The 23,971-nt window shown below is 46.5% G+C and overlaps 1 protein-coding gene and 1 long non-coding RNA gene across 3 annotated transcripts in view; one reads left to right on the top strand and one right to left on the bottom strand.

Annotated features, from left to right (window-relative positions):
- The window catches only part of LOC101943268 (indoleamine 2,3-dioxygenase 1), a 61,869-nt gene extending 57,750 nt beyond the window's left edge, over positions 1-4,119 (bottom strand). The window contains exon 1 of one of the 2 annotated variants that reach the window (XM_024108330.3): positions 3,966-4,119. The gene's annotated coding sequence lies outside the window, so the exon portion shown is untranslated. The remainder of the gene's footprint in view (positions 1-3,965) is intronic. The other variant, XM_065584724.1, reaches the window with a different exon arrangement.
- Positions 1-20,123, top strand: part of LOC135981580 (uncharacterized) — a 116,162-nt gene extending 96,039 nt beyond the window's left edge. The window contains exon 3 of the long non-coding RNA XR_010598662.1: positions 19,226-20,123. This is a non-coding gene — a long non-coding RNA (uncharacterized LOC135981580). The remainder of the gene's footprint in view (positions 1-19,225) is intronic.
- The last annotated feature ends 3,848 nt before the right edge of the window (positions 20,124-23,971 follow it).

Below are 23,971 nucleotides of genomic sequence, written 5' to 3'. Positions count from 1 at the left end.
TAGTCAGTGATGATCAAATGTACAAACTTTATACATACTGAAGTGTTCACTCAGTAGTGGATAGCGACATTGATGACAAATCTAACTTGCTTAGATTTGTCATCAAACTTCTCAGATAATTGTTCAACAGCTTGCCATCTAAAAGTACTGAATAGATCATTGTTGTTCACTTATACCTGTGTACTATCTATGCAATCATGTATCTAAAAATAGTTTGATCCATAAAATGATTTTTTTTTAACTAAAATTTTACCCAGGCAAAGCTGTCGTTGGGTTGTATTATTCAAAGTGGATCAACAGTTCCAATCTCAAGCAGTTAACAAACTTTGCTCAGCGTAATTGATCACAACTGCCCAAGTATGTTGTTCAAAACAAACGACTCCATCACAACTAGATATGCTGTTCAATTGAAGAAGCTGTCTGTCCTATGATCATTGTAGCTTGCTGTCGATCAACTCTACACGTTCGTGATGAAATGGTAAACTACACATCGTCAATGTCATAAAAGTAAACTTTATCTGACTCAATTTGTAAAACTTCAAGATGTAGGGGTGGATTACAATTGAGTAATCCACCAAGTTTAGTTAGGCAAGGTGATGAGTTGAAAAATCCATCCTGTAATATCTTAGTTGTGATTACTTAAAGTAATATCTAGATTTTGTTTTACACACATTACTGTTGGGGAACATTAAAATCACAATGTTTACTTAAATTAAACAACTGTCTTTTTGATGTCTAGTATAGACAACTAGATTTATTTTTCTAAACACAAGCAATAATCAAACTCACTCTACTAATATAGCTACATCTATTAGTTAACTAATCCAGATTACTGAGAAGTCAGTGTACACTAATACAAGATGTAACTTGGTTTAAGGAGGATCTAAACTGGGCCAGTTTCATAGGGAGGATGAGTATATTTAACAACTTCAGCCAATCATCTTCAGTTTAGGAACATTATGCTTAGGTTTAGGGAAAAAAACCTCTTTGTGGTTGACTTGTACTTTTTTGTGCTTTGTGACAGCTGAGATTTGTTTATCAGGTAAACTTCAGTCATCACAGTAGATGCTGATATCTCATACTAAAGATCAAAATATCTCAGACAGTGGATGATATCCAACTAAGTAGGTAACAATTCCATTGACACTAGCTCTGTTTAAGACTTCCTCTATCTTCTATAAAACACATGTAAAACTAGTAACTTTAACGAGTTTAGATTCTAACAAAGTGGATAGAGTCACACTTAGTTGCTGTCTTTGAAAACCATTTATTTGAGAGGCTCATATCAGATGAAGCACATCCATGCATGACAGTAAGAGATACATGACCTACTTAGCTATCCAAAATACCATATAGTATGTAAATCTAATCACTCAAATCTATAGAAAACACAACACAAGTGAAATCTTACGTACCTATAGTATGTAAAAGTGTGTGTACATTATTTTTAAGATAATCTTTGAATGGTAATCTTCTTACTTTACATGTGAGCTTTGAGAGAGGACTCAATGTCACTTCTGCAGAACTGATACACAACATTAATTTACCCAGAAAAATGTACAGGTATGTAGATGAGCTCAAGTAAATCTGAGAGTCTGTGTTTTTGTGAGTGAAAAAGCAGCCCGATAGCAGATCTGGAGCACAGAAAAAAAGGGTGCAAAGCTGCTCCACCAAGGAAGTGTTTGCCACTTGTATGTGTTTCATGAGGTATGCATGCTTGGCAGTTAGCAGCAGTGCACTGAAATCTCTGCCTCTTCCTCAGTGTTTAACTGTTACGCATGGAATTTTCTTGGTCGTCGGACCGGTATTCCAAATGTGGCCTGGATTAATTGACTGGGGTAAGGTGAAACGCTTTTTCTATTAACATTCCTTTATCCACCACCTTGGCCCCCTTACAGCTATTCCCACCTAAAATCTTTTACAACCACATTTCACATCCTATCTAGTTTAATAGGAAAGTGGACTCTAAAAGACTTGTCTACAAGCGGAGTTCCACAGACCTTGCTAAAGCCCTTGACCTAGTTGTTTTGAAACTAATGCACTGAATCGTATAAAGACACCTGATGAAACACCTCCATCCCTAGTTTGCTGAGCTTTGCAGAAAAGAAATTACACTGAGTGATGTCCCTTTTTTTTTTAAATACTAATGATGTTTTGGGCTTTTTACATGTTGAGGAAGATGGTATTTGCCCATCCCCCAGAGCTAGCTTGTAGTCTTCAAACTGTTCTGGCTCTCCTTAGCATACAACCAAGTCTCCCACAGCCTCAGGAGCCTCGAGATACGGGCAAAAGCCTCTTTTCCAAAGCAAGCAAACTCTGGGCCAACACCTCCTTGCCCAACAGACGTGTTGCTCTTGGCATCAACGGCAACAGGAACAGAGCAGCCTCTGAGCACAAAGATCAGCACACAATACCATGCTCCACTGCCAGATTTCTGTTTTTACAATTCATCCTCTCACAAGTAGAGGGGGAGGAGGTCCACTGTCAACACTACCTCCCAATCCTCTGTGAGCATTGCTGGGCCCTCCCAGACTGTAAAAATCAATTGCCATTGTTCTTGCTGTTGCATACCAGCGGTATACAGGAGGGGGAAGGAAGCGCAAATGGATTATGTCATGTCATCGATAACTGGGGAGGGGGGGGGGGGGGGGGGGGGAGAGTGGGTATTTCTCACACACACACTCTCTACCTCCCCTATCTTCCTCAAGCCATGTTTTCACAGAGCAGACGGGTCAGTAACTTTGCTTAATGAACAAATAGTGAAAAGACAGATGCACCAGACTTTCCCCTGGCCCGGTATTGCTAGAAGCAACTGTAGGGTTGAACTCACCCATCCATAGAGGGGGAGAGGAGTCTTCTGATAACTCACAACTCTGCCCCATTCTCACTCCCACAGGTTTCCAGTTCATCTACCTAACACCAGAATGATCAAGTTGGGGAAGGGGGCAGCCTATTACACACCAGGGAAAATGCTCAGAAAACTCATGTGACTTTTCATTACTTGTATGCTGGTGTAAGGAACCAGACGGTTGGCCACTAGGATTACTGACCAAGTTTTTCTGCACACTGTGGACTTTGGTAGTAGTCCTGTCTGGCAAGCCTATGTTTTAAAATTGGGGGAGGAAGGCAGTATACAGGTTGACCACGCACAAGACAGTGAGCAAAGCTTCCCCCCCAGACAAGAAAATTCCAAGAGTCTACAGTGGTGGGTGGGGGTGCGTGTGTGAGAGATTTCATAGCACATGCACAAGCCTATCTAAACAAACAGAGCCTCACAAATAGAACATACACCTTCAACTCTGCACCACTCACACCTTTACCGAGTCCCAATATTTTACTTCATGATTATGTGTACATTAACAAAAAGTTCCATTCCGAGTCTCGATCTAAGGGAAAGCAGTTGTCAGGGTAGGCACTGTGACAGGATGGGTCACAAAGACAGTCCCCTCCCCCCACTTGGGACTACCACCAGATGTGCTGAGACTACCTCGGAGCCCCTTTTCCTTGGGAGCTTGGAACTTACTTCAGTACCCTGTCTTGTTGCACCCAGATCCAGGTCTGAATCACGCCCCCCCAAAAGCTGCAGACTTACTTAATGGAAAACAAACAGTTTAGAAAGTGCTCCTGGCTCTAGCACCCTGGGGTTTAGCTAAAACCGCAATGGGAGCTAAAACCATCTCTTAAATACTCATATAAAAAGAATACTCTGCTTCTTTCAGAAGCATTTTTGTGTAAATTCCTGGGGGAGCAGTGTTCTAGAATATTGGTTCCATCAAAGTAATATGCACAGCTGTTGATAGAGAGGGTGGACAATTATGTGCTCTGGGTTAAATTGTGTGTTTGTCTAAAAACAAAATCAATTACCAAGCTGTTCCAATAAGCTGTATAAAGAAGCTTACCTGCATTCAGTCTGTCTCCTACTGTAAATCTCACCCTCACTATAAATATTCGCTTTAATTACTTACTTTTAGATGTCGACTAAGCTCTTGTTCTGACGCCTTCCTAGCGTGGGTCCAGCAATCCCTCAACCCCTGTAGTTACTGTCCTTTGTTCCAGTTTCTTTCAGCCTCTGCACCCCAAAGAGATGCCAATCTGCTGAGCCAGCTGAAGACCAAATGGAGGGGTTTCCAGGGCCTTTTATATTCTCTCTTTTGCGCAACGTCACAGCCACAAGATAGAGTCTCTACCCGTCTGGGCAAGTCACGTGGCCTGCAAAAAGCTGAATCATTCATAGACAACACCATTGTTTACGTGTTAGTTTGGGAGAGGCCAAGCCACAGTTGGCATCCTGGAACCGTTCAAAGTCCATTGAAGTTAAGCATAACACATCTAAATACTTTGGGAGTACTTACAACGCTCATAAGGCAGATTTGGTCAACCATTACCTGACTGACCAGTTCGCGCTATGCTGTAGGAAGCACGTAAGTACAGTAACTAACAAAGATGCAGTCGAGCTGACGGTAAAGATATGTTTTATGCTAGGTATTCCAGGCATACAAATCGGATGAATCTATTCATCCGATCATAACGGTTGCATCATTTTTATGAGTGTGAATATGATATACGGTATAGAAATATGCCAAGTAAAGCATTCTGGGGTGCAACCTCACAGGCAGTGAGTCTGTCTTAAATTTTTATTTATTTAGTCATGCTTTAGTCAACTTTTTTGACAGCTTCTGTAGTTTAGTTATGGGAGTTACTAAAACTTGGACGCATCCATTGAAACTCTGGACTTTAAGTTCACGTTAAATTCTAACAGACGGCATTTATTACACTTCCTTGTCCTTGCTCCTGCTTTCATAATAAAAATGGTCTACGACTGTCCGCAGTTTTTCCCTTTGTTTTCTGGAAGAAAGTGATCCAAAACTTTTTCTAAGAAGAGATTGTTCTTATTAACAGACTAGTACAGGAGTCCCCAGTAGCAAAACTCTGTACCTGTTCCCCTGCAAAGAACCACCTCATTCTAAACCAAAACCGCAATTGCATTGCTGAAATGCATTGAAATTAAAGTCCATTACTAGCAGAATAATATAGAAAACTTATTCAAAAGTGTAGCCATTAGAAAGTCAGTGAATAAACACTGAATAATAATGGTGGAAATGTATCAAGCTGTAGAGGGAAAATAAAAATATCAAGGATTTAGGGCACAGTAGTCAAATGTTAGAGGCCTCTTGCAACAAGCTTAGCACTTGTGCAAGCAAAATAAAGTATTAGAAAAACTCTAAAAAGGAAATATTTTTCTCCCCAACCAGCAGTGAAAGGCAGGCTTGTGTTAGAAAAAAAATCCAGTTGATGCGGCAGCAAAATGCTCTGAGTGATTTTTTGTCATCCTCTTTCCACACTAGTCACTCCATGAGGTAATTTTTTTTTTATTTAATCACATACAGTTATTTAGAAAAGTTGGGGAGGGAGAGGAGGGGATTCTACTTTGGATAATCCAAAGAAAACATCTCTCTACTTTTTACAACAAAATGCCACCCGTTACAGCTACTTTTACACGCTCCCCCTTTCAGAGACTTGCAGTACGAACACCCACATGTGTCAGGCTAGAACCACCGCTGAGATCGATTGACAAGTCTCCCCTGGACATCAATCTCCTCTCCCCCCCCCCCCCCCCGAATAGCAGACTACATTGTGAAGTACACATGAAAGACCCCCTAAGCTTATTTCTACCAGCTTAAGTTAGATTTTAATACTCTGCCACCACCAAGTGCTTTAAAAAGAAACAGGGAAAGGACCACTTGGAGTTCCTCTTCCCCCAAGCTATCCCCCCAAGCCCTTACACCCCTTTTCCTGGATAGGCTTGAGAAATATCCCCCCCCCCCCCCCAAGCTCCTACACCCCTTACTCTGGGAAGGCTTGATAATCCCCTCACCAATTCATCCTAGTGAACACAGATCCAAACGCTTGGATCTTAAAACAATGAAAAAAAAAAAATCAATCAGGTTCTTAAAAAGAATTTTATTAAAAGAAAGGGTAAAATTTATCTCTGTAAAATCAGGATGGAAAATAACTTTACAGGGTAATCAGATTCAAAGAGCCCAGAGGAACCCCCTCTAGCCTTAGGTTCAAAGTAACAGCAAACAGAGCTAAACCCTCTTGCAAAAGGGGAACATTTACAAGTTCAGAAAACAAAAGATAAAACTAACACGCCTTGCCTGGCTGTTACTTACAAGTTTGAAATATGAGAGACTTGTGCAGAAAGATTTGGAGAACAGGGATCGATGTCGGGTCCCTCTTAGTCCCAAGAGCGAACGCACCCAAAAATAAAGAGCACACAAACAAAAGCCTCCCCCCAAGATTTGAAAGTATCTTGTCCCCTTATTGGTCCTTTGGGTCAGGTGTCAGCCAGGTTACCTGAGCTTCTTAACCCTTTATAAGGAAAAGGATTTTGGTGCCTCTGGCCAGGAGGGATTTTATAGTATTGTATACAGGAGGGTTGTTAACCTTCCCTTTCTAGTTATGACATACACAATGTAAAAAAGTCATCTTATAGTCCCATGGTTCTTCAAGAACGTCCTTTGTTCCTAGGTAGCACATTTGCGCTCCGCCGCAGTTTTGAGAAACTTCACTGTCCCTGCTGCCGGCTATCAAGCGTAATGATCTACTTTAATCAAATATAGCCAATTTGTCTTTTGATTCAAGGAGAGTGGCCTTCGATATTTTAGTTCTGACAAAACCCACGATCTTCACGTGTGTTGATATCTATAGGTATGAGTGAGCATGATTTGTCCACACACACAGCTATTGCTCTTCACTTTACATGGAGGGTGCTCTCAGATCTCAGTCACTAGTAGACTTCTTCCCCCTAAAATCAGCTGATGTCATATGGTCAGCTGTTTACAAGTAGGAACTAAAAGGAGAGTCATTTCTATAGGTTTCTCTCTCAATTTCAGAATCCAACTAAGATCTTTGGAGTAAGTAAGTCAAACTTACCTAGTAACACAACTGTAAGACAGACAGTAGTTAGTTATCATACAGCACATTTGGGCCCCTATGTATTCACAGGTTAATCCGGGAGGGTGAGCAAGCTACTTTGCTTCTTAGTCAGATCTCGACAAGTATACACGTGTATAAATTCAGACTGCCCATTCCTAACTCCAAAATGGCTTGGGTTTTATTCTAAGGGGAGCTACCAGCAATGCTGCCTGCAGAAATAAGACGTGTGCAACATTTTCCCTGCCCTCGGATTCAAAAAAACTCTGACAAGCTATTTTATTTTGAATGACTAAAAGGATCTCTGACTGGAAAACACTTGTGCTTCGGCTCAGGCTGTAGAACTATTTTCAACTATGGTTATTTTACATTAGAAATTCAGCCTTCGTCCAGCTTCTTTTCCCCCTTGTCATAACCCTACAAGCTCGCCAGCTGTCCGTGGCTTACATCAGTCATCAAGGCAGTGAAACCTGAGTGACGAATGTTTGTAAAAGGCTATGAAATAATTTTAAATTCTGCTAATAAATCCAGGTTTTATTCAAACTTTTTCCAATGTGTTTAGTAGAAGACAAGACAACAAAAATATCTGAGTAAGACACACACACACACACACACACACCCCCCATCAAGACCGCACCACACATTTCATTCCTATTATGTAATTAAACGGACCGAACATTGGCCTCCTTTACACATAAAGGTGAATGTAGCCAATTTTAGGAGACAGATTTATACCCTTTTTTGGGGATGCTGTAACCTAACTCATTCCTTTCCCCCAGGGCCGACTCTAACTTTTTGGCCGCCCCAAGGAGGAAAAAAAAAAAAAAAAAAAAAAAGAATGCCGCCCTCCATAGCGCCACCATAACACACACCCTCAGCACCACGACAACACCCCCCCCCCGCAGAGCGCCGCACCGCCGAACCCCCCAACCCCCTGCGGAGCACCGCCGAAGCCAAACACCCCCCCCCCCCCGCAGAGCGCAGCACTGCTGAACCCCCCTGCCACCACACACACCTCCCGCCGAGTGCTGCGCCACCAAACACCGCCGAGCCACACTGCCGAACACCCCCCCCCCGCAGAGCGCCGCTGCCGAATCCCACCCCCAATGGCCCCAGCCGCTGAAACAAAAACAACCCACCCCACCCCCAGCGCTGCCCGACCGAACCCCCCCAAAAAACCCTAAGGGCCCCGCCACCCCAAGATTGGCCACCCCTTACCAGGTGCCGCCCCAAGCACGTGCTTGGTCAGCTGGTGCCTGGAGCCCGCCCTGCTTTCCCCAGTTGTAACCAAGTTTTCAATTCAGTGGTGTTCATAACTCCGAGGTTCTAGAGTTACAAACTGACCGGTCAACAACACGCCTCATTTGGAGCCAGAGTTACGCAATCGGGCAGCAGCAGAGACCCGACAACCCCCCCCCCCCCCAAAAAATTCCTTTTAAAAAAAGTAGTTGATTTAACACAGTACTGTAAAGAGAAAGCAGCGTTTTTCCTTCAGCAGAGTACAGTTTCAAAGGTTTACAAGTGAACATTGCAATGTGTGTCAAAGAACAACCATAATGTTTGGTTCACAGTTATGAACATCTTGGGAATGGAGGTTGTTTGTTAAAAGTACAGTAGAACCTCAGAGTTACAGCCCGGACATGGTGGCGTTTTCTCATACTATGCTTTTCTGTTATCACCAGAGGCCTGAACTCCGGCTGCTTCAGGGTTTGAGGGAGACTGCTGCAGACTACGAGAGCCCTTCCGGCTCCTAATCCTTTTTGACTTTTAAACCTCATGAACGTCAAGCTAAGAGAAACTGAATCTGGGAGTTACTTTTTGTACCTAATATTCAAATGGCTGTCCGCAGTCTGGAATTTGAAAAAAGTTTATGGCGATAGTCAGTCTCCCTAATCATGTAGCCTTTCCTGTTCTTGTTACAGGATATAAAAACTATTAACAGTGGTAGAAATACATCACTCCCACCATGAACGTAAGCCTCACTTCCATACTTTTCAAAACAAATTCACACCTTACCAAAAATAAATTGATTCACTTACAACCCCGCACTGTTTCACAGCTTCGATTCACTACTGGCCACTATATATGTTCAAATCTCTTCTCCTATGACTATAATTATTCGCTCTTTAAATACCAAGTAAGTAAGTAGCTCTTCAGCTTTCCGGTAGAGCCAACCAACCAACGCGTACAACCTACTTCTTTACACCGAGAGCGGACGTGCATACAAGAAATGCAACGCTGCAGTTGCCAAATCGGTCCCTTTGAGCGTTCGCTTCTCCGGGGAACCTGGTTTGCTTTTTGTGCCTGGCGGGAGCCAAACGAAAGGGTAAGCGGCAGGAGAGACAAACCATTGCGTTATTCAGAACGCCGATTCATCCGGTCATTTCTAGTAACTGTGAGGAATTGTCGGAGGCTAGGGCCGTCCGGCGTTATTTCAGTATGGACGTGCCCATTGCTACTGTACAGATTAATTGACACCGGTATAAGCCGAGAGGAGCTTGGGTAAACTGCAGAAAAGCTTAGCCACCTCCCGCTTCCCTTCAACGCTCCCTCTGGCCTGACACGGGTCCTGGCAGAAATCTGTGCTCCTTTTTTGCTCTTTTCAGAATCCATACGGACCTCCCTGAAGAGACTCAATGCTCTGCTCTTGGCTGCTTCTGATCATTAAAGACCCCATGGTGTTTTTGTAAGAGCGGGGGTGTCAGCTCTAAGGGAGCAAAAACCTACGTTCCCCCGGCAGCTTCCGTAGGACACAATATTATTAGTCTTTCCCCATCCCGCATGTTCTGCTGCACGTCGTTACACAGCTGCACCTGCATGTCAGCAGTGAATGTGGAAATCCCTATCTACGATTACACATCCGTAAGCGTAAAGGGCTTTGGGATCCTTCACGATGAAAAATGGTACATAAAATGGAAGCAGCCGCTATATAATATGATAGGCGACTACAAGAGACGGTAGCATTAAAGGAAATAATACCATCATCTGCATTGCATTCGTGGTACAGGACCGACACGGTATCTGGCAAAACCTGTTCTTATTTTTGCGACACTTGGTCTAACAACACCGAGTCTTGCCTTTGCAAAAGAGAGCTGCGCAGCGTGGGTGTTCATCACGGGAGATGGAACTCCATGCCAAAGCCAGGGCCGTTATACATGTGTATAACAAAACATTTTCTCAGCACCACGCTGAAATTCTATTGCAATATTCTGGAATATCACATGCATCAAGACTTGCTTGACATACTTTCCCCTGTGGAGGTAATAGAAGAGAGAATTCTCGTTCTTAGAGAAGAGTTCGATTTCCCGGTTGCTGTAGTTTAACATCTTAACATGGGTTACCTTTGGGGACAGGGCCGGCTTTTAGGCCAATTCCACCAATTCCCCCGAATCGGGCCCCGCGCCCAGTGGCAGGGCTGCCGGGGTGGGGGCAAGTGGCAGAGAATCCCTTCCGTGGCTAGATGCTCCTTTTTAATTTTTACTCACCCGGCAACGTCTTTGGCGACACTTCAGCGGCAGGTCCTCCACTCGCTCCGGGTCTTCGGCAGCACGTCCTGCAGTGCCGCCGAAGACCCGGAGCGAGTGAAGGACCCACCGCCAAAGACATGGAGCGCTGCCCAGTGAGTACAAGCCCCACGTGTTTTTTTACGTGGTTTTTTTTTTTAAATATAAAAAAGTCATCCCTGCCAGGGCCCCCGTCGAAACTGTTCGAATCGGGCCCTGCACTTCCTAAAGCTGGCCCTGTTTGGGGCCCCCTTCTGCCCCCTGCCATAACATTGGCCTTACACAGGTGGCTTGTTTCCCACTGCCATCATTCAGGATTTGCCATTTCAGGCCATATGAGGAGGAGATTTAAAGGCACCGGATGTGCTAGAGTCAGTGACAAGTGGAAGATAAAGGAGTCTTGGCCTTTTGCATCTTTAGCCATTTATTTTAAAAATGTAAACATGCAAATGTGCTCATAGTATTGCCTGTACCTGTTTCTTATGCATAACACATGCAGATAGTGTGAACCAGACTTCAAAGACAATAGAAAAGTCTTTGTTTTGTTTTCCCAAGTAGTGCACTCCCATTTCAGTGCTGGAATTACCTGAAGAGTGTTAGAAAAAGGCAGACTCTGGAATTAATGCTAAATAGTCAAACTGAAACTGATTCCCATAGCTATTATTTGTTATTGATTCGTTTATGTTTGGTAAACCAATAATATAAAAAATTAATAGAATGTGACCTTTCCCTGTGTAAAATGCCAAATAAGATATGCTTTTTGGTCTAAGCAACACCTAGCTCCCAATGGGAGCTAAACCATCTGGGTGCTAGAGACGGGAGTACTTTCTAAGCCATTTTCCGTTAAGGTCTACAGCATGGCAGCGAGAGCAGCGGCGTTCAGAACTGATGCACGCCGCTGTGCAAAAGACCACACGCTGCAGGTGTTCAGGCAGTGAGATAACTCAGTGATGTACACCGTTCCTATGGAGACACGCTAGTCTCCACAGGAAGGGCCAAAACGGCCCTCCGTCGCCGTAAGTTTGATCGGTGCCCTCACTCTTTACGATGCCGAACGTTAAACCTACACATCTGAGATTTCACATCTTCTGCCGGGCTAAAAAGTCTCTGGGTAAATTTTCAAAGTTCTTACACTTCAACTCACTCACGCTCCCTTGACAGCTGAGAAAAAGTACACGAGGCAAGGCTAGTACACCAGCATTCTCTCGCTGGAACAGCCATTCGTGCCAATGAAATTAAATCAGAAATACATTCAGTGCATTTTATGAAGAACCATGTTATGTAAAAATAACATGGCACCTTAGAGCCATGCCTAAATAAATTAGGTCAAGCTTTCGTGGCCTATAACCCACTTCATCGGATGCGTGGAGCGGAAAATACAGTAGGCAGGTATAAATATACAGCACATGAAAAGATAGGAGTTGCCTTACCGACTGTGTGTGTGGGGGGGTCCACTGCTAAGGAGGCCAATTCAATCAGGGTGGATGTGGCCCATTTCCTACAGTTGACAAGAAGGGGTGAATATCAGAGGGGGAAAAAAAAAAAAAAAAAAAAAAAAAAAAAAAAAAAAGGTTACTCACCTTTGTAACAGTTGTTCTTCGAGATTCATTGCTTATATCGATTCCAATTAGGTGTGCGCACACCGCTGGTCACATCAACACAAAAACCATTTCCACTTTGCCAGATATGTGGCCCGAGTAGAGGGCTTCCTGCTGCCCGGCAGGATTTGCCTTACGGGGGTCCGAACACAGAAGCTCCGTACGGTTCAGCCATGCGGCTTCCAAGCAGTGAGGTGGAGAAACCGCAGGTCGGGATGACAAAGGCGACAGTGGTCCTGAGTGAGCAGGTCGGGAAGAAGAGGAAACGGGACTGGAACGTCCACCGACAGTTCTAACAGCGTGGTGTACTAATGCTGGCGAGGCCGCGCTGGAGCTACCAGAATTACCCTCGCCCCGTCCCTGCGGATCTTGTGCACGAGGGGGAATGGAGGAAAGGCATAAAGCGGGCAGCCCGTCCAGGGAAGTTGGAACACGTCCGTTCGGGAGCCCGGGCTGCGACCTTGGAAGTGTCTCCTATAGGACTAACCTGCTTGCTTAATTATAGTTTATATATAAAGTATTTATTGTAATTGGTTTAATATAAATCTATAAACCGAAGTAAGTTTGGCTGTAAGGCAAGAGACCTACAAGCCATATCCTGTATGTTAAGTTAAGGCAAAGTTAGCATATCTATATTAACACCTTTTACTCAGAAAGCAAATTTGACCAATATCTTGTTACCTAAATAGACGAGTACCCACGCCTATGTCTACGACCTTTATCTAGACCAATAGACAATGGAGAATGGCATGGGGGGAAGGGGGCTTTCAATTTGTACCCACAGACTTAACAGGGACACCACAAGGAAACATACATGCTAGAGTATTCTCACTTACATTCTTTTTCTATTCTCGCTCGTCTATCTAAATTTCAAAGGATCTAGGCTAAGCTTGGTTTCCCTAAGTTTTATTCTTAGTTTGTCAGGTTTTGATTTTAAGTTTAACTTAGTCAGGTAAACCCTAAGTTAGTTTTGATAGCTTTTAGCATTCGATTTTTCTAAGCACTCAAGAACTGAGAAACCTGAACTGCAAGGCTGGTCCAGTCTCTCTTACCACCAGGTTATCAAGGAAGGGTGCGAGTATATTAACCAAAGCTTTGTAGCATATAATACTATATTACCATATGTATCTTTTGAATGGCAGTAATGCAATTGTAACTCTGGGTATTTTAACCATTTACTTACTATTTCACTGATTTTAATAAAAAGTCTTTACCACTATATCTGTCTCAGTGTGAGCTTCCTGTCATACCCCACAGGGTCCGTTATCAATTCTGCAGAGCCTGATTCGGGACAAGAACTTTTATCTTCTGATCAAACAGACTGGCGAGCCTAAAGCCCATACTAATTTAATTAAAATTAAATTAATGATTGTAATAATATTAATGTTAATTGATTATTAATAAACACCCTAAATCAGGCTACAGAAGGAGCAGAATGCTGGGCACTTCCCATTGCTGCGGGTGGCAAAACAAGTCAACCTGGGGAACCCCCCCTCCCCCCATTGGAAAATGGGGTGGACAACATCCGGCCAGAAGGACCGCTCATGTGAGGAAAGGACCTGCTGAGGCGGTCCACCAGCAGGTTCCGGATCCCAGGAAGAAAGGACGCTACCAGGTGACTGGAGCGGGCTATACAGAACTCCCGCAGTCAAATGGCTTCTGGCAGAGGGGGAAGGAACGGGCCCCCCGTTGCTTGTTGATGTAGAACATGGCCGTGGTGTTGTCCAGGAGAACCGCCACACAACGACCACACAGGTGCGCTGGAAGGCTCGACAAGCAAGGCGCACCGCCACCAGCTCCCTGACGTTGATATGGAGGGAAGAGCTCAGATGGAGACCGCAGGCCCCGAGTCCAAAGGTTTCCCAGATGAGCGCCCCATCCCAGAGCTATGTATCCGTGACTAGGGACAAGGAAGGCTGGGGGCTGTGAAAGGGGACTCCCTCGCACACCACCCAGGGATCTACCACCAGAGGAGGGAGGCGAGGACCCGCTCAGAGACGGTGACCACCGAATTCAGGCTGTTGCGCCCCGGGCGGTAGACCGACACAAGCCAGGCTTGTAATGGCCGGAACCTGGCGTGCCAGGTCACGTACGTACACGAAACCATGTGGCCGGGGGGGGGGGAAAATCGGGCAACCTCTTGCTGTCGAGGTTGGGAAGCTGTGAAGGCCCTGAATGAGGCCCGCGATAGCTTCGAAACAGGAGTCCGGTAGGAGGGCCCATGCCTGAACGGAGTCCAGGACTGCCCCGATGAACTCTATCCTCTGGGTCGGTTTGAGGGTCGACTTTGCTACATTGAGGAGGAGACCCAGCCGTCGGAAAGTACAAATGACCAGGCGGAGGTGGGATTGCACCTGCTCTCTGGTGCGGCCCGAAGCAACAGTCATCGAGATAAGGATACACTTGCACCCGCCGTCGACGGAGGAAGACAGCCATGACCGACATATGCTTGGTGAACACCCACGGGGCCGTGGAAAGGCCGCATAGGAGGGCTGTAAACTATTAATGTTCGTGGAGGACTACAAAGCGTAGGAAGCGCCTGAGCGCCGGATGAATCGACATGTGGAAGTACACGTCCTTCCATGTCAAGGGCAGTGTACCAGTCTCCCTCCATGGAAGGAATCATGGTGCCCAGGGAGACCATGTGGAACTTCAACTTGACCATGAACTTGTTGAGTCCACGCAGGTCCAGAATGGGCTGGAGGCTCCCTTTGGCCTTAGAGATTAGGAAATATCAGGAGTAAAACCCCTTGCCCCTTACTTCCCGCAGAACCTCCTCTACCGCCCCCAGGGCGAGGAGCGCCCGAACCTCCTCAATAAGGACTTTCTCATGAGAGGAGTCCCTGAAGAGGGACGGGGAAGGAGGGTGCAAGAGAGTGTGGAGGAACAAAATTGGAGAGAGAGTATCCTGCTTCCACCGTGCGAAGGACCCAGCGGTCCAAGGTTATTTGAGACCTAGCCTGGCAGAAATGGTATAAACAATTCAAGAGCGGAGGGGATGGATCCTGGGATGAGTCTAGTACGCTGTCCTCAGGCATCCCTTCAAAAGGCCTGCTTGGAACCCGACGATGGTTTGGTGAGGTCCTGGCCTTGCCCAGACGGGAGGCTGGAGGGCTTCCTCCTGCCATTCGGCCCCTGCTGCCTGTAAAAGTCCCGCCTCGGCCGAGGAGGGTAGGAGCACTGCTGCGGCTGCTGAGGCTTGAAGTTTTTCCGCTGGGTTGCCAGGGTATGCGTACCCAGGGACTTCATGGTCGTCTGCAAGTCTTTAGGCTGCATAGCCTTAGTCAGTCTGCTCCGCGAACAGAACCTCCCCACCAAAGGATAGGTCCTTCAGCGTCTGCTGAACCTCCAGGGGCAGGCCAGAGGCTTGCAATCAGGAGATGCCCCTCATGGCAATCCCAGAGGACAAGGTACATGCAGCCGAGTCTGCAGCATCCAGTGAGGCCTGCAAAGAGGTCCGTGCCACTGTCTTGCCTTCATCAGCGAGGGCCCCAAACTCCTCTGGACTCAGGAGGCACAAGGTCCTTGAACTTCAGCATGGAGTTCCTGGAGTTACAATTGTAACAGCCCAGGAGTGCCCACTGATTGGCGATCTGGAGCTGAAGCCCACCCGTACAGTAGACCTTATGGCCAAACAAGTCCAGGCGCTTGACATCCTTCGACTTGGGTGCAGGGGCTGGCTGTCCTTGCTGCTCCTTTTCGTTCACAGCCGCAACCACGAGCGAACAGGGCTGTGGATGTGTAAACAGGTAATCGTATCCCTTCAAGGGGACAAAGTATTTGCGTTCCATCCCTTTGGCCGTAGGGGGAAATGGAGGCTGGAGTCTGCCAGATGCTCTTGGCATTAGTCTGGATGGTCCCAATGAGGGGCAGGGCCACCCGCAAGGTACCTTCTGGATCCAAAATGTCCACCACCTGGTCCTCCGATTCCACCACCTCCTCCAGGATCATGTTGTGTGCAACCCTGCACAAGAGGTCCGGATGGGCATGGATATGTACGGGGGCAGGCCCGGAGATGGAATGTGTCTGCCATGGCCATGGACCTGCCCCTGGCTTCAGGATGGCCATGGTCCAACTGGCGGCGGTCCCGGTCTGAAAACCTCGATCCCATTTCTGACCCTGAGGAATGAGAACCGGATCGTGAGGGCCAGGGCAGCACCAAGCCGATCTGCACTGGTGAGCAGCAGGGAGGAGAAGTGAAGTGGAGCCGTGCTGTGAAGTTGGGGAGCGGTGCCGAGACCTGGAGCAAACCTGGAGCTGGGCCGAGATGACGAACAGCGCCAGGTCCAGGATCTGCTCTGCAACGGCAACCAGCGGTGCCGTGATCGGGAGCACCAACGCAAACCAGAACGGTAGCGCGAATATGACCAGCATCACAATGGAGAGCGGCGCCAGGACTCCAAACAGTGCCAGGAATGGGAGCAGAGCCGAGACTCAACAAAAGGAGCCAACGGGTGGATCGGCGCCAGCTTGCCCCGAGACAGTGCCGTCCGCTGGGGCACCAGGGCTTTGGCGTGGAGCAGAGGACATGCCGATGCCGTCATGGCGAGGCAGTCCCTCGCCGCAGCAAAGATGTCGAGGGTAGAACGCATCTGAACTTCCACCACGCTGCGGGTTGGGGAGTCCAATGGCACCAGACTCAACGGTTCCCCCCTCACGGCTGGAGTCGACGGTGCCACGGCTATGACCTTTTCTCCCAGGCACTCCCTTCCAGGACGCGCCCCAGTGGCTGGCTCTAGGGAAGCGGGTCACAGTGCAGGTGCCGCTTCGGTCTCAGGGAGTGGGAGCGGTGCCGAGCCAATGTCGCTGACTGCAGCATGGGTCTCTGTCAGAGTCCAACCACGGTGCTGCTTCCATGACCTCCGCCGGGGCACTGCGCACCGAAGAGCTCAGTGCCGGGTCCTGCTGCGCCGAAGGAGGCTGGGGATTAAGTGCTGCCTCCATAAGGAGCTGCTTCAAGCAAAAGTCCCGCTCCTTTTTAGTCCGAGGATGAAAAACCTTGCACTTCTTGGCTTGGTAAGCCTCCCTCAGACACTTTAGGCAAGAATCATGGGGGTCACCCGTTGGCATGGGCTTAGAGCAGAACCTGCAGGGCTTGAATCCCAGGGACTTGGGCATGGAGTCCCAAAAAAGAAAAGTGGGGGTGGAGGGCAACACCCCCAACCCAACTACCAGCAACTACAACCGAAAACAAGAACTACAAACTGATGATATCCCGTTTGAGTTCCAGTCTAGGATGGTAAATGACAATTAAGGGTGTGCAGTCAGTAGGGGGGGGATTTTACTGTACTGAAGCAGATTCTCCCAATGTACTTGGGCAGCTCTTTCTGAGGAGAGTGCCCTCTCTGTCTTTTATGGTGCTTGTGGGGCACCAGGGAAGTAGAGCAGTGCCAGACCTCTGCTCCTTGTTGCAGTGCCGGGAGGATCACCAATGCTGAGGGTCTCTCACACTAGAGTCCTTCCTTGGCCCCGAGTCGCAAACCAATGCCGGAGCGCTCCGTACTGAAGCGCTCGGGCCTGATCCTTGGCGGTCTGAAGCCACTCGACAAACTGCAGATTCCATGAGCAGCTGCTTCAAACGGAAATCCCACTTCTTTTTCGTCCTAGGTTTAAAAGCACTGCAGATTTTTCAGCACTGGGTCTGATGCGCCTCCCCAGACACCTCAGGCAATAATCATGGGGGGGTCACTATTTGGCATGGGCTTGTGGCATACTGCAAGACTTACCCCTTCTTGGGCTCCAGGACATGCCGCGAGCCCAAGGTTTTGAGGGGCTAGGGAAATATCCCACACAAACACCTATACTAACTAGAACTATACTAACAACTACAAAACAAGAACTAAACTAGGTAACTACGCTAAGGGAGCACTTGCAAAGCAAGCAAGTCACAGTTCCAACAGCTGCCACAGATGGTAAGAAGGAACTGAAGGGGGGGGGAGAAGGGGGTCTGTTTGGCAGGGTCATATATTGATCACCATGAAGGCGCCAGTCCAAGGTGCTCCCTATCCAACCCGAAGGGAGCTGCTAAGGGAAAAACTTCCCAACGACCATGCATGCAGCGCACATAAACCTGATAGGAATTGACGTAAACAAGCACTCGAAGAAGAACAACAACTTTAATATCTGATACATATCCAGGGGTGAGACCATTTTTCTATAACTAAAAGATTAAAAGTTTCAGACTAAGGGTACCATTTTTGACACCTTTTTTGCAGAGACAAGGTGGATAAGGCAATATCTTTTACTGGACCAACTTCTGTTGGAAACAGACAAGTTTTCGAGCCATACAGAGCTCTCCCTCAGCTCACCAACAGTATTTGGTCAAATAAAAGATATTACCTCACCCACCTTGTCTCTCCAGTATCCAGGGACCAAGACGGCTACAATTACATAACATAAAGGTGTTTAATCTCTGGATACACGCCACTTGGCATAAACTGTCTGCAGCATCACTGAAATTCAGTACTGCTCCCACACTCTCCTGTAGGACACTCATATGCCATGTGAGTCTGCAAAGTAGCACTTTTACTGGCAGCAGCAGCATCAGTAAACTAAATAGAGCTTTATGGTACAAAGCCACACTCTTGCATAGAGCCCCTGAATTCTGAGCTTACGAACTGAACAGTGCCAAGTTCAATTAGTACAAATAAGAATGCAAGATACTCTCAGTACTCGAAGCATAGCTGAAGGCCTAGTCAGACAGTCTGGACTTGCTGGCAGCCAGTGAAAGAAAAGAAAGAAAGAAAAAAAAAAAAAGGCAGAAACAAGAACATTAAATAAATTAGCCAGATAATAACAAACCTACTTGTCATTCTGCTGGCTAATTTATTTTGTGATCTGTCCCATGGAAAAAGAAGTAAATGAAAGAGCTAGGTAACAGGGGCGGGGCGAGGGGGAGGAAAATGAGCAGAAGGAAAGAGCTACCTTTCTGACTTCTGTAAATGCAGCTCAGCTGAGGAATTTGGAGCAGAAAAGTTCCAGGATGTTGAAAAGGTGCCTCCTTCACAGCAGTTAGGCAGGAATGCCATGAAGTAGCCCCCAGACCCATGGATGAATAAACAATAGCCGAACAAAGTGATTTTGAATAATGAACATGGGTCTTCATTCTTTTCCTTAAGCTGTTTTATCTGCGTCCAGGCAGAATGGATAGAGAGCACGCTGAACTAACTTGTTCATCTTTGTTTCCAGAATATTGACCATCAGACTATAAAGCCCCAGCTCCTGCAGTCAAGTGGTTATATGACGATTCCAGCCTTCATTCTTAAAGAAAATGGAACTTTCTAGTCCTCACGGCTGTGGAGAAAGCTTCAAAATGAGTCCCTAGTGCACCCTAAAGGCTCAAAAAGCAGACGGTAACTACAAAGGTTACAAAGTCTCATGATTTTTAGTGAGCCTGACAGGATTATTCAACATTTGGGGTTGGCAATACTGTATGCTCAAGAGCTCAGCTAATTCAGGCTGGATTGCTTCACCTACATTACCCCATATCACCTGGGTGAGCATCCAACTTCCTCTGTTCGATGAAGGAGGTGTTACACCATGGAATTGAACTTGCTGAGCCTTTTACATTTTAACCATTCAATCTGCAGAATTCCCCTGGGAATATAAAAATGGTAGCTAAGAGACCTAAAAAACACCCACCACCTTCTTCAGTATATAAATAACTTAAATGTCAAAGAATGTTCAGTTGAGTAAAAACCAATAAGTCTGGAATAGCTTTTTGTCACAGATTTGATTTAGAAAGGGTTTTGGTCATTAAAGGATTTATCAAAATGCAGTCATTTTATGCTATACTTTTTGGGTTATTAAACATAATTTCTACAATGAAGATTAGATTTTACTAAATTTAATCATAATCAGTCAGTCATACTTCTTATCTATACTATTAAATCTCTGATGCCTTCAGTTAAACATTAATAGGAACAAAATGAACTGTTTTTAAACAGGAGCAAATTTTTGACATTAGTCTATGTAGAACTCAATACATACAGAACTATCAGGGTTGGAATGGACCTCAGGAGGTCATCTAGTCCAACCCCCTGCTCAAAGCAAGACCAACTAAATCCCCAAATGGCCCCCTCAAGGATTGAACTCACAACCCTGGGTTTAGCAAACCAATGCTCAAACCACTGAGCTATCCCTCCCCCCAGATAATATATGGAGATATACCTAGTTCATAGAGCTGGAAGGCACCCCGAAAGGTCTGAGTCCAGTCCCCTGCATTCACTAGCAGGACCACGTACTGATTTTTGCCTCAGATCCTTAAGTAGCCCCCTCAAGGGCTGAACTCAACACTGGGTTTAGCAGGCCAAAGCTCAAACCACTGAGCTATCCCTGCCCCCCAAGTTCAAGTATTATCTTTCAGTTCAAAGAAAACTAAAAGCTGTAAGCATTTAAAAATTCCTTCTTCTAAGAGGTAGTTTGGAATGATTACTTTGTATATATATATTTAAATACAACTATACAAAACAAAGGCCTTAACACAGAGTCCTAAAAATTGGTTCCATATACCTAGTGATGCAAATAAGAAAAAAAAAAAAACACCACACAACAACACCACTTCGATTGCTATAATTTATGCTTTATAATACGCAATGTGTAGTATCTCTGTGTGTCCAGAGATGACATATCACTGACATTTGTTACAAACAGACAAAACACAAACAGGTAAAGGGGTGAAGGTTTGAACGGCACCTTGAATTCGCCAGCAGTTGTTGCAGACTCTCTGGACTCTGACAATCAAAAGCGAGGCAGAATCCAGGGCGAGCTTGAAAGGGCCAGGACTGTGCCGGAAGCGTCAGAGGGGCCGACGTGACTTGCACCCTAACCCTGGAGGAGGTCCCTCTGCTGAGCCTAAAGGACCAGAATTCCACAACAGCAAAAAGAGAAGGACCGCAACCCTGATTACAGGGAGGTCCCAAAGGCCCAAGTGATTAAGACCTGAATTCCCCCCCATAAATGAGAGGGACATGACCTGAGCCCCAATTACAGAATGGTCACTCTGGCTAGCCTGCAAGAGCAGCATAATGACAAGATGCAAAGGGTACAGACCAAAATCCTAAGTTACAGAGAGCTCTCAGGGAACCAAGACGGCTCCCTAATCCCACATAAACGAGAAAGAAGTGACCTATGCCCTACTTAAAGGGAGGTCACACCAAGCAGCCTGTCAAGGGTTCATAAACCCAAGAGACAAAGAGGGGAAGGATCTGAACCATAGTTACAGGGTGGTCTCGCCGCTCTAGGTCCCCAAAGGGCTCACTAACCCCCTGTAAGCAAGTGATGTGACCTGCCACCTAATTATGGCACTTAATGACAAGGGACTAAAAAGAGCCGGGAGGGCCAGGGACGAGACCCGAACTCTTGAGACGGGGGGAGGGGAGGAGGAAAAAAGAGGGGGAAGAAAAAGAAAAACACAAAATCACTAAACAAGGTGGCTCACGTACCAAAGGGAAAAAAGAGGTCCCTCAGACCTAAGGTTCTTGGCAGTCCATCATTCCCCCAGAAGGAAGAGGGGTATGACCTGAGCCGTAGATGCAGGGAGATCACACGGTCTAGAGGAACTTAAGCAAGGGGCCCAAAGGCCCCTTCAGCCTTAAGACACAAGACCCAAACCATCAATCATGCCACTATATGGGGAAATGGGGGGGCCATAAAAAAAATTACAAAAACAAGAGGTCTTTTTCTAGTTCTGGGAAGAGCTCATTCAAACAATTAAAAAAAAAAATAAAAAAAAAAAAAACACGCTGCAGCGATTTACAAATAAATCAATCAAAATAAAAAAAGAAAAGAAAGACCTTTCACATCCATGCACATCAAGTTTGCTCTCAAAACACAGACATACCACATGACACAGCACTTCCCAAAGCAGAAAAAAAGAGCTAACCAGGAAAGGCTATGGGCACAGGGTATTAAAAAGGTCACCCTGCTCATGCCACAGGTGAGACGAATGAGACCAGAACCCTACTTACAGGGTGGTCAGGCCGACTATGCAGCGATAATTCTCTATTGCTTAGCTCTCAAAAGGAAACGGGCCTGAACCCTGGTTACAGGGTGGTCCACGCTGACTATCTGCCCATAATTCTATATTACCTAGGTTTCAAAGGGGACAGATATGAACTCTGGTTATAGGGCTGTCACACTGACTAGCCAGCCATAAGTGTCTATGACCTAAAGTAAAAGGAGGGGCGCGACCTGAACCTTAGTTCCAGGGCGGTCATACCAGTTTGCCAGCCAGAAACATCTATCACCTGGATTAAAGAACGAAAGAGACCTGAACCCTGGTTCCGGTTGGTCCATCCGACTTGTCAGACAGCCGTATTTAAGAGAATGGACCTGGACCCTAGTTCCAGGTGGTCCATGCCGACTAGCCAGCCACCAGGGTTTAGCACCTAGAGCTCACAAGGGGAGAGACCTCAACCCTACTTACAGGGCGTCACTCTGTCTCAAGGTACTTAAGGGCTCAATATCCTCATTGAATGAAAGATCAAGACCTGAACTCTTCTGAAGCGAGCGGTCTTTCTGACTGCCTTGCTGGAGCACCACGGTGCCAAGAAAGTCGAAAGGGGAAAGACCGAAACCCAAAGTTACAGGCAGGTCACTGGCGTCCAGCCTAGTAAGCAAGCCCTAAACCCCACCAACGACAGGGCCGTGAGCCGGACCCTGATTACAAGGAGGTCACTGAGTAGCATGCCAACGGTTCTTAAACCCACCACAGCAAAAGGCGAGACCTGAACTCTACTTACAGGGAGGCTACATTGCCCATAGGGATTAAACAGCTCGACCTCCTCACTGAGTCACAGGGGTGTCACCTGCACCCTACTTACAGGGAGGTCTCGCCTTGAGATACTCCTGGGTGGTTTTTTTTTTTTTTCTTCCCCCTCTCTCCCCCCTCTTCACCCCTCAAGAAGAGCAACTTCCCCCCTAGTTACAGGACGATGGTTGTGCCCGGTGCGTATTTTCTCCTCCTCTTCCATCTTCTGTTTCCTCCTTCCCATTTTCTTCCTCACGTGCTGGAAACAAAAAAGGAGAGGGAGTATGCAAAACAGGATTAAGAGAATCCTTAGGTCTCCAAATATAAACAGTGTGCATTAAAGTTGCTACCTTGTCTTCTTTCCTCTACAGGCAGCCTTCGACCTATAGCTGGAAGGGAATTCCGAGCTGTCCCATCATGCACTTTGACGGCACACTCGACACCCAGGCCTCCAAGTCTCCCAAAGTGCCAAAGGCTCAACTGATGCCCTAATGCGGAGCCAGACTTCTGGCTTCCTCACTATAACATAAATCAGCAGCACCTTGTGCCTGGAGGGCAGTGAGAAATGCACTTTAATAGCAAGAGTCACAGACAAAACGTGCACTGTACTGACTGGTTCAAACAAACAAACAAACAGGTAAAGGGGTGAACGGAACCTTGAATTTGCCAGCAGTTGTTGCAGACTCTCTGGACTCCAACAACCAAAAGCGAGGCAGAACCCAGAAGGTGTCGCTGCAGAACCTAGGGCGAGCTTGAAAGGCACTCCAGAGGGCCAGGACTGTGCCGGGAGCATCAGAGGGGCCGACGTGACTGTGACGGGTTGGATCACAGAAACCCCCTTGGGAGCTGCCACCAGATGTGCAAAGACTACCCCTGCGTCTGTTTTCCCTGCCAGCTCAGGACTCTAGCACCCTGTCTTGCTGAGCCAGACAGTCCTGTCTGGCTCCAGACACAGACCCAGGGTCTGAATCACTTGTCCCAAAGCTGCAAGTTTACCTGAAAACAGCTCGCAGTAGTGCGCTTGTCTTTAGCACTCAGATGCCCAACTCCCAATGGGGTCTAAACCCAAATAAATCCGTTTTGCCCAGCATAAAGCTTATGCAGGGCAAACTCATAAATTGTTCGCCCTCTATAACACTGATAGAGAGATATGCACAGTTGTTTGCTCCCCCAGGTATTAATAC

Source organism: Chrysemys picta, chromosome 2 (assembly GCF_011386835.1).
Source record: "Chrysemys picta bellii isolate R12L10 chromosome 2, ASM1138683v2, whole genome shotgun sequence".
NCBI classification, from domain to species: Eukaryota; Metazoa; Chordata; order Testudines; family Emydidae; genus Chrysemys; species Chrysemys picta.
The sequence above is the reverse complement of the archived record's forward strand: the minus strand, read 5'-3'. Positions and strand labels throughout refer to the sequence as shown.